Source organism: Ovis aries, chromosome 3 (genome assembly GCF_016772045.2).
Source record: "Ovis aries strain OAR_USU_Benz2616 breed Rambouillet chromosome 3, ARS-UI_Ramb_v3.0, whole genome shotgun sequence".
In the NCBI taxonomy this organism is placed as follows: Eukaryota; Metazoa; Chordata; class Mammalia; order Artiodactyla; family Bovidae; genus Ovis; species Ovis aries.
In genome coordinates this window covers 150,438,960-150,456,823 of record NC_056056.1, presented here as the reverse complement: position 1 = coordinate 150,456,823, position 17,864 = coordinate 150,438,960, and the positions used below count along the sequence as shown (strand labels likewise).

The window sequence follows — 17,864 nt, the reverse complement described above, 5'->3', positions numbered from 1 at the left end:
ACATGCAAAGGCAAAGGAGAAGCCCCAACAAGATGGCAGAAGGGGCAAAATCACATTTAGAATCAAACCCCATACTGCCAGAGATGCTCAGCAGGCTCAGACAAAACCTTGTGCACCCCAGGAAACCATAGAGACTGAGCCAGACCTGCCTTTGAGTGTTTCAGTATCTCCTGTGGAGGTACGGGTCATCAGTGGCCTTATATGGGCAGGAACTCTGGGTGCAGCAGGCCTGGGTGTGGCATAAGCCCTCTCGGAGGAGGTCACCATTAACCCCACCATAGAGCTGCCAGAGCTTACACAGGACTAGGAAAACAGACTCTGGGAGGGCACAACCAAAATCTTGTGTGCACTAGGACCCAGGAGAAAGGAGCAGTGACCCCACAAGAGACTGAGAGTGTCCAGGAGTCTCTGGCAGAGGCATGTGTCAGTGGTGGCCTGTGCAGGGTCGGGGGCACTGAGTGTGGCAGTGTGTGCATGGGACCTCTTGAAGGAGGTTGTCATTATCTTCACTACCTCCACTAGAGTTTAACCTCAGGGCAAACAACAGGGAGGGAACATAGTCCTGCCCATCAACAGAAAATTGGATTACAGATTTACTGAGCATGGCCCTGCCTATGAGAATAAGACCCAGTTTTCCCCTCAGTCAGTCTCTCCCATCAGAAAGCTTCCATAAACCTCTTATCCTTATCCATCAGAGGGCAGACAGAATGAAAACCACAATCACAGAAAACTAATTAAACTGACCACATGGACCACAGCCTTGTTTAGATTAGATCTGATAGAGTGCCTGAAGAACTGTAGACAGAGGTTCCTGACATTATACAGGAGGCAGTCACCATTCCGAAGAAAAAGAAATACAAAAAGGCAAACTAGTTGTCTGAGGAGGCCTTACAAATAGCTGCGAAAATAAGGAAAGTGGAAAGCAAAGGAGAAAAGGAAAGATATGCCCGTTTGAATGCAGAGTTACAAAGAATAGCAAGGAGAAATAAGAAAGCCTTCCTCAGGGATCAATGCAAAGAAATAGAGGAAAGCAATAGAATGGGGAAGACTAGAGATCTTTTTAAGAAAATTAAAGATACCAAGGGAACATTTCATGCAAAGAAGGGCACAATAAAGGACATAAATGGTATGGACCTAGCAGAAGCAGAAGATATTAAGACGAGATGGTAACAATACACAGAACTGTACAAAAAGATCTTCATGACCCAGATAACCACAATAGTGTGATTACCCACCTAGAGCCAGACATCATGGAATGTCAAGTCAAGTGGGCCGTTGGAAGCATCACTACAAACAACGCTAGTGGAAGTGACAGAATTCCAGTTGAGCTGTTTCACATCCTAAAAGATGATGCTGTGAAAGTGCTGCACTCAATATGCCAGCAAATTTGGAAAGCTTAGCAGTGGCCACAGGACTAGAAAAGGTCAGTTTTCATTCCAGTCCCAAAGAAAGGCAATGCCAAAGAGTGGTCACAATACTGCACAATTGCACTCATCTCACACACTAGCAAAGTAATGCTCAAAATTCTCCAAGCCAGGCTTTAACAGTATGTGAACCATGAACTTCCAGATGTTCACGTTGGTTTTAATAAAGGCCGAGGAACCAGAGATCAAATTGACAACATCCGTTGGATCATTGAGACTTCCAGAAAAACATCTAACTCTGCTTTATTGGTTACACCAAAGCCTTTGTGTGGATCACAACAAACTGTGGAAAATTCTTAAAGCAATGGGAATACCAGACAACCTGCCCTGCCTCCTGAGAAATCTACATGCATGTCAAGAAGCAACAGTTAGAAATGGACATGGAACAATAGACTGGTTCCAAATAGGAAAAGGAGTACGTCAAGGCTGTATATTGTCACCCTGTTTATTTAACTTACACGCAGAGCACATCATGAGAAACACTGGGCTGGAAGAAGCACAAGCTGCAATCAAGACTGCCAGGAGACATATCAATAACCTCAGATATGCAGATGACAGCACCCTTATAGCAGAATGTGAAGAACAAAAGAGCCTCTTGGTGAAAGGTAAAGAGGAGAGTTGGCTTAAAGCTCAACATTCAGAAAACTACAATCATGGCATCCAGTCCCATCACTTCATGGCAAATAAATGGGAAACAAATGGAAACAGTGACAGACTGTTTGGGGGGCACTCCAAAATCACTGCAGATGGTGATTGCAGCCATGAAATTAAAAGGTGCTTACGTCATCCCCATGCACCAGCCCCAAGCATGCTGTATCCTGCGTCATGGACTGGCGATTCAATTCTTACATGATAGTATACATGTTAGAATGCCATTCTCCCAAATCATCCCACCCTCTCCCTCTCCCTCTGAGTCCAAAAGTCCGTTATACACATCTGTGTCTTTTTTCCTGTCTTGCATACAGGGTCGTCATTGCCATCTTTCTAAATTTCATATATATGTGTTAGTATACTGTATTGGTATTTTTCTTTCTGGCTTACTTCACTCTGTATAATTGGCTCCAGTTTCATCCATCTCATCAGAACTGATTTAAATGAATTCTTTTTAACAGCTGAGTAATACTCCATTGTGTATATGTACCACAGCTTTCTTATCCATTCATCTGCTGATGGACATCTAGGTTGTTTCCATGTCCTGGCTATTATAAACAGTGCTGCAATGAACATTGGGGTACATGTGTCTCTTTCAATTCTAGTTTCCTCGGTGTGTATGCCCAGCAGTGGGATTGCTGGGTCATAAGGCAGTTCTATTTGCAATTTTTTAAGGAATCTCCACACTGTTCTCCATAGTGGCTGTACTAGTTTGCATTCCCACCAACAGTGTAGGAGGGTTCCCTTTCTCCACACCCTCTCCAGCATTTATTGCTTGCAGATTTTTGGATCGCAGACATTCTGACTGGTGTGAAGTGGTACCTCATTGTGGTTTTGATTTGCATTTCTCTAATAATGAGTGATGTTGAGCATCTTTTCATGTGTTTGTTAGCCATCCGTATGTCTTCTTTGGAGAAATGTCTATTTAGTTCTTTGGCCCATTTTTTGATTGGGTCGTTTATTTTCTGGAGTTGAGCTGCAGAAGTTGCTTGTATATTTTTGAGATTAGTTGTTTGTCAGTTGCTTCATTTGCTATTATTTTCTCCCGTTCAGAAGGCTGTCTTTTCACCTTGCTTATAGTTTCCTTTGTTGTGCAGAAGCTTTTAAGTTTAATTAGATCCCATTTGTTTATTTTTGCTTTTATTTCCAGAATTCTGGGAGGTGGATCATAGAGGATCCTGCTGTGATTTATGTCTGAGAGTGTTTTGCCTATGTTTCCTCTAGGAGTTTTATAGTTTCTGGTCTTCCATTTAGATCTTTAATCCATTTTGAGTTTATTTTTGTGTGCGGTGTTAGAAAGTGATCTAGTTTCATTCTTTTGCACGTGGTTGACCAGTTTTCCCAGCACCACTTGGTAAAGAGATTGTCTTTACTCCATTGTATATTCTTGCCTCCTTTGTCAAAGATAAGGTGTCCATATGTGTGTGGATTTATCTCTGGGCTTTCTATTTTGTTCCATTGATCTATATGTCTGTCTTTGTGCCAGTACCATACTGTTTTGATGACTGTGGCTTTGTAGTAGAGCCTGAAGTCAGGCAAGTTGATTCCTCCAGTTCCATTCTTATTTCTCAAGATTGCTTTGGCAATTCGAGGTTTTTTTGTATTTCCATACAAATCTTGAAATTATTTGTTCTAGTTCTGTGAAAAATATGGCTGGTAGCTTGATAGGGATTGCACTGAATTTGTAAATTGCTTTGGGTGGTATACTCATTTTCACTATATTGATTCTTCTGATCCATGAACATGGTATATTTCTCCATCTATTAGTGTCCTATGGGGAGGGAGGTGGGAGGGGGGTTCATGTATGGGGACGCATGTAAGAATTAAGGATTTAAAATTTAAAAAAAAAAGAATTTAGTAAGCTGGGAAGAGTTAGTTGATTTAAATGCTATGAGTCCAATGGGCCAAAGAACTAAATAGACATTTCTCCAAAGAAGACATACGGATGGCTAACAAACACATGAAAAGATGCTCAATATCACTCATTATTAGAGAAATGCAAATCAAAACCACATTGAGGTACCACTTCACACCAGTCAGAATATCTGCGATCTTAAAGTCTGCAAGCAGACTGTGGAGAAAAGGGAACCCTTCTACACTGTTGGTGGGAATGCAAACTAGTACAGCCACTATGGAGAACAGTGTGGAGATTCCTTAAAAAATTGCAAATAGAACTGCCTTATGACCCAGCAATCCCACTGCTGGGCATACACACTGAGGAAACCAGAATTGAAAGAGACACATGTACCCCAATGTTCATTGCAGCACTGTTTATAATAGCCAGGACATGGAAACAACCTAGATGTCCATCAGCAGATGAAAGCTGTGGTACATATATACAATGGAGTATTACTCAGCCATTAAAAAGAATACATTTGAATCAGTTCTAATGAGGTGGATGAAACTGGAGCCAATTATACAGAGTGAAGTAAGCCAGAAAGAAAAATACCAATACAGTATACTAACACATATATATGGAATTTAGAAAGATGGCAATGATGACCCTGTATGCAAGACAGCAAAAGAGATATAGATGTGTAGAGCGGACTTTTGGACTCAGAGGGAGAGGGAGAGGGTGGGATGATGTGGGAGAATGGCATTGAAACATGTATACTATCATGTAAGAAATGAATCATCAGTCTATGTCTGATGCAGGATACAGGACGCTTGGGGCTGGTGCACGGGGATGACCCAGAGAGATGTTATGGGGAGGGAGGTGGGAGGGGGGTTCATGTTTGGGAACACATGTACACCTGTGGTGGATTCATGTCAATGTATGGCAAAACCAATACAGTATTGTAAAGTAAAATAAAGTAAAAATAAAAAAATAATAATAAAAATAAAAAAATAAAAATAAAAGTTGCTTGCTCCTTGGAAGAAAAACTATGACCAACCTAGACAGCATATTCAAAAGCAGAGACATTACATTGCCAACAAAGGTCCATCTAGTCAAGGCTATGGTTTTTCCAGTAGTCATGTATGGATATGAGAGTTGGACTATAAAGAAAGCTGAATGCTGAAGAATTGATGCTTTTGAACTGTGGTGTTGGAGAACATTTGAGAGTCCCTTGGACTGCAATGGGACCCAACCTGCCAATCCTAAAGGAAATGAGTCCTGAATATTCATTGGAAGAATGATGCTGCAGTTGAAACGCCAATATTCTCACCTGATGAGAAGAACTGACTTCTTAAAAAAGACCCCGATGCTGGGAAAGATTGAAGGCAGGAGGAGAAGGGGACAACAGAGGATGAGATGGTTGGATAGCATCACCGACTCAATGGACATGAGTTTGAGTAAGCTCTGGGAGTTGGTGATGGACAGGGAAGCCTGGCATACTGCAGTCCATGGGGTCACAAAGAGTCAGACACAACTGAGCAACTGAACTGAAATGAAGCTCACCTTCAGAGGTCCCTTGCCTTGATGTCCAGTCACATAATCCATTGCCCTAAATGAGAAGTGAAGTTACTGGGGTTGACACACTTTTTCTTAAAGGAACACTTAGTATTTTACATTTGCAGGCCATGTCTCTATCGTAGATACTTAATTCGGCTGTGTCAGTACAAAAGTAGCCACAGACAACACACAAATGAATATGCATGACTATGTTCCAATAGAACTTTACCTAAAAAAAGAAAAAAGCCATAATTTGCCAACCTCAGACCTAGTCGGTTGACTTGTAGAAGTTCTGAACACCAAGCAGAAAAACAGGAGGTGAAAAGACACCCATTAAGTTTCCAGACTACCATCAGAAAAACAAGTACTTGGGTTTATCACAATATCAAGTCACCAAGGGAGAGGAGAATGTTTATTTGCATAGACTCAAAGTGAGGGTAAGTACAGATTACTCCATCCATTTTTCCTAATTTGCACCCTCTCTGTTCCCACTGAGACTGTACCCTGCCCTGTGGAAACAAACACCATAGAGATTGAGTATTTGTTTCACCTTTCTCTACCCACCATGGGTTTAATGGGATACTCATATGTATACCTTGAAGAAGGCCCCAAGCTGAAAGCTTGATGCAGAGACCTTTACTGATGACCTAGGGATTCCTACATAAGACAAGATTTACATATGGGACATGGGAGCTGGCTTCAGGAGGACCACAGAACAGATAACAGTTCTAAATCTCAGTCTCTGAGAGGAAGCTTTCATGACACCTTCAGCTGGTGAGACCTGAGATCTACACCTTCGTGACATGCTGTGACATGCTTATAGATGTTCAAAGGGCAGTGAAATATAAAGAATGGTTGTGATTAGCATTTACTGTGATAAAAAGGGCCCTGTAGACTAGGTTTTTTCCTCAGCTTCCTTTATGCAAGCTTCCTTTTTGAAGACATCTTTCTACTAAACTGCTATCTTTGTGATCTAAGGACTTTACCCTCCCTCATATATCTGAGTGCCTGCTCTGCCTGGAAGTGAGCTGGGTTATGAAGGAATTATTTTCTTTCTGACCTCCAGGACACTATCGAGTAGATTGAAAAGAAAACTTGTCCCTGATATCCGTATTTACAGGGAAAACACAGTTTCACACTAAGAAGGGAGTTAACACTACCATTCAAATGATTTCTTGTCCTGCTCCACAGCCTGACTTTTGAAAACAAAGTGAAAAAGATCTCCTCTGACAAACCTTTTAACTAGACTCACCAAGAATAAAAGGGGCTCAGATAAAATCACAGATGAATGGGGTGACATTACAACTAATACCACAGATATGTAATGGATCATAAGAGAGGAGCACAAACAATTAGACATCAACAAATTGGATAACTCAGAAGAAATGGATAAATTCTTAGAAACATACAACTTTCCAGGACTAAATCATGAATAAATAGAAAATATAAACATTCTGATCACTAATAAGGAGATTGTATACGTGCTAAGTTACTTCAGTCGTGTCCAGTTCTTTGCAACCCTATGGAGCACAGCCTGCCAGGCTCCTCTGTCTATGGGATTCCCCAGATCAGAATTCTGGAGTGGGGAGGCGGTCCTAAGTTGGCAGAGGTATAGGAAGGGGAGACCACTTTCTCCCCCACAAATTCATCAAAAGAACATTTGAACATTGAGTAAATTCCACAAAACAACTTCTGAATGCTGGCAGAGGACATCAGGCACCCAGAAAAGTAGCCCATTGTCTTCAAAAGGATGTAGGAAAAAATATAAAAGATAAAAAGAGAGACAAAGAGGTAGGGATGGAGATCCATCCTGGGAAGGGGGTCTTCAAAAAGAGAGAAGTTTCTAAACACCAGGAAATACTCTCACTGGTGAGTCTGTGGCGAGCCTTGGAACCTCAGAGGGCAACATAACCGGGAGGAAAAATAAATAATGAAAACCCACAGATTACGTGCCCAAAGGTAACTCCCAGCAGAGAAGCAGTGCAGACGCCCGAATCCACCACTAGCAAGCAGGGGCTGGGCAGGGAGGAGCAGACTGCATTGCTTAGAGTAGGGACCGGGCCTGAATGCCTGGAGGGCAATCTGAGGGAACTAACTTGAGATAGCAAACCAGAATGTGGGATAGCTATCCCTTGAAAAGCCCTAACCTAAGACACCAGCAGGCCGGCTCACAGAACAAAGGACTGAGCAGAGCTAGCCGGCTACAGACTGGCCCATCCCCCGCCGGAGACAGGCAGGCAAGGGCAGCCAGAGCCAGAAGGGGCCAATCGCGGCCCCAGAGAGGCATCATCTACCAGACTGCAAGCAGGCTTCTTTGCTAACCAAGACTTCCTGGGATTCTGGATGGTCGACACCTGCCAGGAGGGTCGCAGCCAGAGATCAGCTCCCCAGTAGAGACACCTGAGAAGGTGCGCCAGTTGTACACCCAGAAAACCAAATGGCAGGGACAGGGGAGGTGATAAGTCACATCAACCATGCTCGCCAAGCACCTGGTCACCTAGGCTGCTTGGACCGGGGAAGGCCACAAAACGCAGGCCCAGCCGAGTGTGCATCTTTGTGGAGTACCCGAGAACCTGAACCTGACTGGCTTAGACCTGTGAAGTGCACTCAACCCAGAGCCCGCCTCAGACAGTTCCTGGCATAGCAACCTAGAGACTGAGCACTGTCGACTGGGAAAGCACACACACCATGAGCCGGGACAAACCCAGTGTGGCCAAGACACTGCGAGCACACGTAACCCTAACCCTAACCCTAACCCACAGCACAACTGAACAAAGGGAGCCTGAAAGAGTGTCCACCACCGCCCCCTTGTGTCAGGGTGGAAATTAGACACTGAAGAGACCGGCAAACAGAAGAAGCTAAAAGAAACAGAGGGAACGGCCTTGGAAGCGACAGGTGCAATAGAATAAAACCCTGTAGTTAGCACTGACTACATAGGAAGGGGCCTATAGATCTTGAGAAATATAAGCTGGATCAAGGAACTATCTGAAAATGAACTGACCCTACACTGTCTATAACAACATCAGAGAAAGTACTAGATATATTTTTACTATTATCATTCTTTAAATTAAAAAAAATTTTTTTAAGTCCTCTATTACTCCTTTGGAAAAGACTCTGATGCTGGAACGGATTGGGGGCAGGAGGAGAAGGGGATGACAGAGGATGAGATGGCTGGATGGCATCACTGACTCGATGGACGTGAGTTTGAGTGAATTCGGGAGTTAGTGATGGACAGGTAGGCCTGGCTTGCTGCGATTCATGGGGTCGCAAAGAGTCAGACACAACTGAGCGACTAAAATGAACTGATTACTCTTTAACTTTCATTTCTATAACCTACTATTACTGTGCAAAAAGAATACCCTATTTTTTTTATTTTCAATTCATTTTGCTTTACAATACTGTATTGGTTTTGCCATACATTGACATAAATCCGCCAAAGGAATACATGAGTTCCCAATCCTGAACCCCCCTCCCACCTCCCACCCCATATCATCTCTCTGGATCTTCCCCGTGAACCAGCCTGAAGCATCCTGTATCCTGTATCGAACCTAAACTGGCGATTCGTTTCTTACATGATTATTGGAGAAGGAAATGGCAACCTACTCCAGTGTTCTTGTCTGGAGAATCCCAGGGACAGGGGAGCCTGGTGGGCTGCCATCTATGGAGTTGCACAAAGTCGGACACGACTGAAGTGACTTAGCAGCAGCAGCAGTAGTATACATGTTTCAATGCCCTTCTCCCAAATCATCCCACCCTCTCCCTCTCCCACAGAGTCCAAAAGTCCGTTCTACACATCTGTGTCTCTTTTGCTGTCTCGCATACAGGGTTATCATTACCATCTTTCTAAATTTCATATATATGTGTTAGTAGACTGTATTGGTGTTTTTCTTTCTGGCTTACTTCACTCTGTATAATCGGCTCCAGTTTCATACATCTCATTAGAACTGATTCAAATGTATTCTTTTTAATGGCTGAGTAATACTCCATGTGTATATGTACAATAGCTTTCTTATCCATTCATCTGCTGATGGACATCTAGGTTGTTTCCATGTCCTGGCTATTATAAACAGTGCTGCAATGAACACTGGGGTACACATGTCTCTTTCAATTCTGGTTTCCTCAGTGTGTATGCCCAGCAGTGGGATTGCAGGGTCATAAGGCAGTTATATTTCCAGTTTTTTAAGGAATCTCCACACTGTTCTCCATAGTGGCTGTATTAGTTTGCATTCCCATCAACAGTGTAGGAGGGTTCCCTTTTCTCCACACCCTCACCGGCATTTATTGCTTGTACACTTTTGGATAGCAGCCATTCTGACTGGCATGAAATGGTATCTCATTGTGGTTTTGATTAGCATTTCTCTGATAATGAGTGATGTTGAGCATCTTTTCATGTGTTTGTTAGCTATCTGTATGTCTTCTTTGGAGAAATGTCTATTTAGTTCTTTGGTCCATTTTTTGATTGGGTCGTTTATTTTTCTGGAACTGAGCTGCATGAGTTGCTTGTACATTTTTGAGATTAGTTGTTTGTCAGTTGCTTCATGTGCTATTATTTTCTCCCATTCCGAAGGCTGTCTTTTCACCTTGCTTATAGTTTCCTTTGTTGTGCAGAAGCTTTTAATTTTAATTAGATCCCATTTGTTTTTGCTTTTATTTCCAGTATTCTGGGAGGTGGATCATAGATGATCCTGCTGTGATTTATGTTGGAGAGTGTTTTACCTATGTTCTCCTCTAAGAGTTTTATAGTTTCTGGTCTTACATTTAGATCTTTAGTTCATTTTGCATTTATTTTTGTATATGGTGTTAGAAAGTGATCTAGTTTCATTCTTTTACAAGTGGTTGACCAGTTTTCCCAGCACCACTTGGTAAAGAGATTGTCTTTAATCCATTGTATATTCTTGCCTCCTTTGTCAAAGATAAGGAGTCCATAGGTGCATGGATTTATCTCCAGGCTTTCTATTTTGTTCACCTGATCTATATTTCTGTCTCTGTGCAAGTACCATACTGTCTTGATGACTGTGGCTTTGTAGTAGAGCCTGAAGTCAGGCAAGTTGATTCCTCCAGTTCCATTCTTCTTTCTCAAGATTGCTTTGGCTATTTGAGCTTTTTTGTATTTCCATACAAATTGTGAAATTATTTGTTCTAGCTCTGTAAAAAATACTGCTGGTAGCTTGATAGGGATCGCATTGAATCTGTAGATTGCTTTGGGTAGTATACTCATTTTCACTGTATTGATTCTTCCAATCCATGAGCGTGGTATATTTCTCCATCTATTAGTGTCCTCTTTAATTTCTTTCACCAGTGTTTTATAGTTTTCTATATATAGGTCTTCTGTTTCTTTAGGTAGATATATTCCTAGGTATTTTATTCTTTTCGTTGCACTGGTGAATGGAATTGTTTCCTTAATTTCTTTTTCTACTTTCTCATTATTAGTGTATAGGAATGCAAGTGATTTCTGTGTGTTGATTTTATATCCTGCAAATTTACTATATTCATTGATTAGCTCTAGTAATTTTCTGGTGGAGTCTTTAGGGTTTTCTATGTAGACGACCATGTCATCTGCAAACAGTGAGAGTTTTACTTCTTATCCAGTTTGGATTCCTTTTATTTCTTTTTCTGCTCTGATTGCTATGGCCGAAACTTCCAGAACTATGTTGAATAGTAGCGGTGAAAGTGGGCACCCTTGTCTTGTTCCTGACTTTAGGGGAAATGCTTTCAATTTTTCACCATTGAGGATAATGTTTGCTGCAGGTTTGTCATATATAGCTTTTATTATGTTGAGGTATATTCCTTCTAGTCCTGCTTTCTGGAGAGTTTTTATCATAAATGGATGTTGAATTTTGTCAAAGGCCTTCTCTGCATCTATTGATATAATCATATGGCTTTTATTTTTCAATTTGTTAATGTGGTGAATTACATTGATTGATTTGCGGATATTGAAGAATCCTTGCATCCCTGGGATAAAGCCCACTTGGTCATGGTGTATGATCTTTTTAATGTGTTGTTGGATTCTGATTGCTATAATTTTGTTAAGGATTTCTGCATCTATGTTCATTAGTGATATTGGCCTGTAGTTTTCTTTTTCTGTGGTATCTTTGTCAGGTTCTGGTATTAGGGTGATGGTGGCCTCATAGAATGAGTTTGGAGGTTTACCTTCCTCTGCAATTTTCTGGAAGAGTTTGAGTAGGATAGGTGTTAGCTCTTCTCTAAATTTTTAGTAGAATTCAGCTGTGAAGCCGTCTGGACCTGGGCTTTTGTTTGCTGGAAGATTTCTGATTACAGTTTCAATTTCTGTGCTTGTGATGGGTCTCCTAAGATTTTCTATTTCTTCCTGGTTCAGTTTTGGAAAGTTGTACTCTTCTAAGAATTTGTCCATTTCTTCCATGTTGTCCATTTTATTGGCATATAGTTGCTGATAGTAGTCTCTTATGATCCTTTGTATTTCTGTGTTGTCTGTTATGATCTCTCCATTTTCATTTCTAATTTTATTGATTTGATTTTTCTCCCTTTGTTTCTTGATGAGTCTGGCTAATGGTTTGTCAATTTTATTTATCCTTTCAAAGAACCGGCTTTTGGCTTTGTTGAATTTTGCTATGGTGTCTTTTGTTTCTTTTGCATTTATTTCTGCCCTAGTTTTTCAGATTTCTTTCCTTCTACTATCTCTGGGGCTCTCCATTTCTTCCCTTTCTAGTTGCTTTAGGTGTAATGCTAGGATACTTATTTGACTTTTTTCTTATTTCTTGAGGTATGCCTGTATTGCTATGAACTTTCCCCTTAGCACTGCTTTTATAGTGTCCCACAGGTTTGTGGTAGTTGTGTTTTCATTTTCATTAGTTTCTATGCATATTTTGATTTCTTTTTTTATTTCTTCTGTGATTTGTTGGTTATTCAGAAGCATGTTGTTCATCCTCAAAACGTTGGAATTTGTAATAGTTTTTCTCCTGTAGCTGAGCTCTAATCTTAATGCATTATGGTCAGAGAAGATGCTTGGAATCATTTCAATTTTTTTGAATTTATCAAGGTTAGATTTATGGCCCAGGATGTGATCTACCCTGGAGAAGGTTCCGTGAGCACTTGAGAAAAGGTGAAATTCATTGTTTTGGGGTGAAATGTCCTATAGATATCAATTAGATCTAACTGGTCTATAGTATCATTTAAAGTTTGCATTTCTTTGTTAATTTTCTGTTTAGTTGATCTGTCCATAGGTGTGAGTGGGGTATTAAAGTCTCCAACTATTATTGTGTTTTTGTTAATTTCCCCTTTCATACTTGTTAGCATTTGTCTTACATATTGTGGTGCTCCTATGTTGGGTGCATATATATTTATAATTGTTATATCTTCTTCTTGGATGGATCCTTTGATCATTATGTACTGGCCTTCTTTGTCTCTGTTCACAGTCTCTGTTTTAAAGTCTATTTATTGGATATGAGTATTGCTACTTCTGCTTTCATTTGATCTCTGCATGGAATAACTTTTTCCAGCCCTTCACTTTCAGTCTGTATGTTTCCCTTGTTTTGAGGTGTGTTTCTTGTAGGCAGCATATATAGGGGTCTTGTTTTTATATCCATTCAGCCAGTCTTTGCCTAAGAATACACTATTTTTTAAAGCAAACTTCATATATATATATTTTATAATTTTTGTGACTTTGTTTTTTTTTCATATTGTACTTTTGAAAATCCAACCTCTACTCTAGATTTTTAATCTTTGCTTTTTGGTATTTGCTATCAATTTTGTACCTTTGGGAACCCAATCTTCAGTACCCATTTGTACTTGGGAACGAGATTAATGGCGTGACTGCTCTCCCCCTTTGGAGTCTCCTTTTCTCCACCAGGTTGCCTCTGTTTCCTCCCTCCCCCTTCTCTTCTCTACCCAACTCTGCGAATCTCTTTGCATGTTCTGGACTGTGGAGAACACGTAGGGAACTGATTACTGGCTGGATCTGTCTCTCTCCTTTTGATTCCCCCCCTTTATCCTCTTGACCACCTGTGTCTCCTTCCTCCCTCTTCTCTTCTCTATGTAACTCTGTGAACATCTCTGAGGACTCCAGACTGTGGAGAGCACAAAAGGAAGTGATTACTGGCTAGCTTGCTCTCACCCCTTTTGATTACCCCTCTTCTCCTCCTGGTCACTTCTATCTCCCTCCTCCCTCTTCTCTTCTCCATGTAATTCTGTGAACCTCTCTGGTGTCCCTAACTGTGGAGAAATTTTTCATCTTTAACCTAGATGTTTTATCATCGGTGCTGTATTGATATGGAGAAGTCTTGAGGCTGCTGTAAAAACAAGACTGAGAACTAGGGGCAGGAGGCTTAAGTCTAAATCCTGAGAACACCAGAGAACTCCTGACTCCTGGGAACATTAATCGACAGGAGCTCATCAAACACATCCATACCTACACTGAAACCAAGCACCACCCAAGGGCCAACAAGTTCCAGAGCAAGACATACCACGCAAATTCTCCAGCAACACAGGAACATAGGCCTGAGCTTCAATATACAGGCTGCCCAAAGTCACACCAAACCCACTGACATCTCATAACTCATTACTGGACACTTCATTGCACTCCAGAGAGAAGAAATCCAGCTCCACCCACCAGAACACCGACACAAGCTTCCCTAACCAGGAAACCTTGACAAGCCACCCGTCCAACCCCACCCACAGCTAGGAACCTCCACAATAAAGAGAACTCCACAAACTGCCAGAATACAGAAAGGCCACCCCAAACACAGCAATATAAACAAGAAGAAAGGCAGAGAAATACCCAGCAGGTAAAGGAACAGGATAAATGCCCACCAAGCCAGACAAAAGAGGGAGAGATGGGGAATCTACCTGATAAAGAATTCCAAATAATGATAGTGAAAATGATCCAAAATCTTGAAAACAAAATGGAATTACAGATAAATAGCCTGGAGACAAGGAATGAGAAGATGCAAGAAAGGTTTAACAAGGACCTAGAAGAAATAAAAAAGAGTCAATAAATATATAAGGAATAGTGCAACAAATGAGATCAAAAATACTCTGGAGGGAACCAACAGTAGAATAACAGAGGCAGAAGATAGGATAAGAGACGTAGAAGATAGAATGATAGAAATAAATGAAACAGAGTGGAAAAGAGAAAAACGAATTAAAAGAAATGAGGACAATCTCAGAGACCACTGGGACAATGTTAAATGCCCCAACATTCAAATCATAGGAATCACAGAAGAAGACAAAATGAAAGACCATGAGAAAATACTTGAGGAGATAATAGTTGAAAACTTCCCTAAAATGGGGAAGGAAATAATCACCGAAGTCCAAGAAACCCAGAGAGCCCCAAACAGGATAAACCCAAGGTGAAACACCCCAAGACACATATTAATCAAATTAACAAAGATCAAGCACAAAGAACAAACATTAGAAGTAGCAAGGGAAAAGCAACAAATAACACACAAGGGGATTCCCATAAGGATAACAGCTGATCTTTCCATAGAAACTCTTCAGGCCAGGAGGGAATGGCAGGACATACTTAAGTGATGAAAGAAAATAACCTACAGCCCAGATTACTGTACCCAGCAAGGATTTCATTCAAATATGAAGGAGAAATCAAAAGCTTTACAGACAAGCAAAAGCTGAGAGAATTCAGCACCACCAAACCAGCTCTCCAACAAATGCTAAAGGATCTCTAGACAGGAAACACAGAAAGGGTGTATAAACTCAAACCCAAAACAATAAAGTAAATGGCAACGGAATCACACTTATCAATAATTACCTTAAACGTAAATGGGTTGAATGCCCCAACCAAAAGACAAAAAGACTGGCTGAATGGATACAAAAACAAGACTCCTGTATATGTTGTCTACAAGAGACCCACCTCAAAACAAGGGAAACATACAGACTGAAAGTGAAGGGCTGGAAAAAGATATTCCATGCAAATAGAGACCAAAAGAAAGCTGGAGTAGCAATACTCATATCAGATAAAATAGACTTTAAAACAAAGGCTGTGAAAAGAGACAAAGAAGGACACTACATAATGATCAAAGGATCAATCCAAGAAGAAGATATAACAATTATAAATATATATGCACCCACCATAGGAGCACCACAATATGTAAGACAAATGCTAACAAGTATGAAAGGGGAAATTAACAGTAATACAAAAATAGAAATTAACAATAACATTATAATAGTGGGAGACTTTAATACCCCACTCACACCTATGGATAGATCAACTAAACAGAAAATTAACAAGAAAACACAAACTTTAAATGATACAATAGACCAGTTAGATCTAATTGATATCTATAGGACATTTCACCCCAAAACAATGAATTTCACCTTTTTCTTAAGTGCACACGGAACCTTCTCCAGGATAGATCACATCTTGGGCCATAAATCTAGCCTTGGTAAATTCAAAAACAATGAAATCATTCCAAGCATCTTTTCTGACCACAATGCAGTAAGATTAGATCTCAGCTACAGGAGAAAAACTATTAAAAATTCCAACATAGAGAGGCTGAACAACACACTGCTGAATAACCAACAAATCACAGAAGGAATTTTTAAAAATTAAAATATGCATAGAAATGAGTAAAAATGAAAATACAACAACCCAAAACCTGTGGGACACTGTAAAAGCAGTGCTAAAGGGGAAGGTTCATAGCAATACAGGCATACCTCAAGAAACAAGAAAAAAGTCAAATAAATAACCTAAACTCTACACCTAAAGCAACTAGAAAAGGAATAAATGAAGAACCCCAGGGTTAGTAGAAGGAAAGAAATCTGAAAAACTAGGGCAGAAATAAATGCAAAAGAAACAAAAGACACCATAGCAAAAATCAACAAAGCCAAGAGCTGGTTCTTTCAGAAGATAAATAAAATACACAAACCATTAGCCAGACTCATCAAGAAACAAAGGGAGAAAAATCAAATCAATAAAATTAGAAATGAAAATGGAGAGATCATAACAGACAACACAGATATACAAAGGATCATAAGAGACTACTATCAGCAATTATATGCCAATAAAATGGACAACGTGGGAGAAATGGACAAATTCTTAGAAGAGTACAACTTTCCAAAACTGAACCAGGAAGAAATAGAAAATCTTAGGAGACCCATCACAAGCACAGAAATTGAAACTGTAATCAGAAATCTTCCAGCAAACAAAAGCCCAGGTCCAGACGGCTTCACAGCTGAATTCTACCAAAAATTTAGAGAAGAGCTAACACCTATCCTACTCAAACTCTTCCAGAAATTGCAGAGGAAGGTAAACTTCCAAACTCATTCTATGAGGCCACCATCACCCTAATACCAAAACCTGACAAAGATGCCACAGAAAAAGAAAACTACAGCCAATATCACTGATGAACATAGATGCAAAAATCCTTAACAAAATTCTAGCAATCAGAATCCAAAAACCCATTAAAAAGATCATACACCATGACCAAATGGGCTTTATCCCAGGGATGCAAGGATTCTTCAGTATCTGCAAATCAATCAATGTAATTCACCACATTAACAAATTGAAAAATAAAAACCATATGATTATCTCAATAGATGCAGAGAAGGCCTTTGACCAAATTCAATATCCATTTATGATAAAAACTCTCCAGAAAGCAGGACTAGAAGGAACATACCTCAACATAATAAAAGCTATATGTGACAAACCCACAGCAAACATTATCCTCAACGGTGAAAAATTTAAAGCATTTCCCCTAAAGTCAGGAACAAGACAAGGGTGCCCACTCTCACCACTACATTCAACATAGTTCTGGAAGTTTCGGCCATAGCAATCAGAGCAGAAAAAGAAATAAAAGGAATCCAAATTGGATAAGAAGAAGTAAAACTCTCACTGTTTGCAGATGACATGGTCCTCTACACAGAAAACCCTAAAGACTCCACCAGAAAATTACTAGAGCTAATCAATGAATATAGTAAAGTTTCAGAATATAAAGTCAACACACAGAAATTTCTTCCATCCCTATACACTAAAAATGAAAAAATAGAAAGAGAAATTAAGGAAACAATTCCATTCACCATTGCAACGAAAAGAATAAAATACCTAGGAATATATCTACCTAAAGAAACAGAAGACCTATATATAGAAAACTATATAACACTGATGAAAGAAATCAAAGAGGACACTAATAGATGGAGAAATATACCACGCTCATGGATTGGAAGAATCAATATAGTGAAAATGAGTATACTACTCAAAGCAATCTGTAAATTCAATGCAATCCCTATCAAGCCACCAGCAGTATTTTTCAGAGCTAGAACAAATAATTTCACAATTTGTATGGAAATACAAAAAAGCTCAAATAGCCAAAGCAATCTTGAGAAAGAAGAATGGAACTGGAGGAATCAACCTGCCTGACTTCAGGCTCTACTACAAAGCCACAGTCATCAAGACAGTATGGTAC

The 17,864-nt window shown here is 40.1% G+C and overlaps 1 protein-coding gene across 4 annotated transcripts in view; it reads right to left on the bottom strand.

Annotated features, from left to right (window-relative positions):
* LOC101102969 (lysozyme C, tracheal isozyme) overlaps positions 1 to 17,864 on the bottom strand; it is a 76,299-nt gene that overhangs the window by 25,373 nt on the left and 33,062 nt on the right. The window lies entirely within an intron of this gene.